At 40.1% G+C, this 1,845-nt stretch overlaps 1 non-coding gene across 1 annotated transcript; it reads right to left on the bottom strand.

Annotated features, from left to right (window-relative positions):
• Nucleotides 1-921: 921 nt before the first annotated feature.
• LOC111754649 (small nucleolar RNA SNORA2/SNORA34 family) lies at nt 922-1,058 on the bottom strand. Its single transcript, XR_002789331.1, has one exon. It is a non-coding gene; the product is annotated as a small nucleolar RNA SNORA2/SNORA34 family (small nucleolar RNA).
• Nucleotides 1,059-1,845: the final 787 nt, after the last annotated feature.

The raw sequence follows: 1,845 nt of genomic DNA on the forward strand, positions 1-1,845 counted from the left end.
TGACGTTCCTCAGATTGTTACATCTTGCCTGAACAGGGGGACCCTTCCTGCTCTTGGGAAGACCACTATTTGAAAGTCCATCTTTCACATTGTAGTGAAAGTTAGACTGTTCACCTGGGACTTGGAGCACAATTTCCGAAGGATGAAGGACACTGTTGATTGACTTATTCCTGTGTGCCTAGATGCTGCACTAGACAGTTGGTTTTCCTGACTGACTTGTTTTTGTTGTTTTGTTTTTTTCTGGGGCTTGCATGTGCTAAGTGAGTGCTCTTCTACTGAGCTATATCCCCAGCTCTTTTTTTAAAAAAAATTTTAATTTTTATTTTAAAGGGGGTAAAATTAAACACAACAAAACAGGACAAAATAAGACATAAGAAAGCAATGTAAGAGATATAAATTTCAAAGCTAGATGACCTGAGATCTTCACTATCATAATGTCTCTTGTTTTCTTCCAAATAGTTGTCCATGTCTTCACATACAGAGAATTCATACAAAACAACATAGTATAAAACTGATCTGAACAGAATGAGGAAGGCGATTTAAGTCCTCAAAACCAGACAATATGGAAGTCACTATTGGCTGTCGTAGAGTCTCTCGTTCTCTTCAAAATAACTGTCCATACTTTCATGTATATTGAAGTTCAACAAAACAAAACAGGCAGGGGGAAGGGGTTGCTTGGTTTCCTAGCACTCCAGGTCCCAGCATGGCGCAGGTCCCAGTAAATGCCAGTGGCTCCCTTCCTGGGCTACCGGAGGCTGCCACACTCACAGCCACTCACCGGGAGTGCAGGGGTTGCTTGGTTTCCTGGTGCTCTAGGTCCCAGCATGGCATGGGTCCCAGTAAACATTGGTAGCTCCTGTCCTGGGCTGCTGCAGCCTGCCACACTCACAGCTGCTCATGGGGTGAGGGTAGGTTGCATCAAGCTGTTTCTTTCTAATGAACTGACCGTTTTACTGCCCAAGTTCTGAAATGGCCAACAGATCATGGAAAGACATCTCTTTAGGCTCCTGCTTGAAACCAACAGCATCAGGAAGCTGCCAACCTTGATTCAGGGCCAGCCCCAGCTCTATTAAAATTTTTGTGTTGAGAAAGAGTCTTGCAAATTGCTCTGTTGGGTCAATTACACAAAAACTCAACAAAGAAGGGTCAGAACTGAACCACATCTTGAAAGAAATGGACTTAGTAGGAGTCTACAGAGTGTTTAACACTATAGCATCAAAATATGTATTCTTCTCAACTACACATGGGACATTCTGCAAAACAGACCACATATTAGCTCATAGAACATGCTTAAGTAAGTGCAGAGGAATTGAAATTACACCATGCATCTTAAGACCACAATGCAATAAAATTTGAAATTGGTGGCAAAAGAAACCACAAAAGCTTCATAAACACATGAGAATTAATTAATAACCTCCTGAATAAATAATGGATCACAGACAAAGTTAAAGAAGGAATAAGACAGTTTCTACAATTAAATGATAATGCCAGTACAACAGACTGGAACATGTGGAACATAATGAAAGCAGGAAATTTTTAGTGGTGAACACCCACATAAGGAAAACAGTGAGCTCAAATAATAACCTAATGTTAAACCTCAAGCTTCTAGAAAAAGAAAAGCAAGTCAAACCCAGAGCTCATATGAGGGGGAAAATTATGAAAATATCAGCAGAAATTAATGCAATAAAGACTCAGAAACCAATGCAAAGAATCAGTGATCCATATAGTTGGATCTTTGAAAGAGTAAATAAAATTGACAAATCCTTAACCAACCTTATTTAAAAAAAGGAAACACTCAAATTCATGCAACCAAGAATGAAAAGGGAGGGCTGGGATTTAGCTCGG

This window comes from Cavia porcellus, unplaced genomic scaffold, assembly GCF_034190915.1.
Source record: "Cavia porcellus strain 051 isolate PalLab524CR breed Dunkin Hartley unplaced genomic scaffold, mCavPor4.1 scaffold_10, whole genome shotgun sequence".
NCBI classification, from domain to species: domain Eukaryota; kingdom Metazoa; phylum Chordata; class Mammalia; order Rodentia; family Caviidae; genus Cavia; species Cavia porcellus.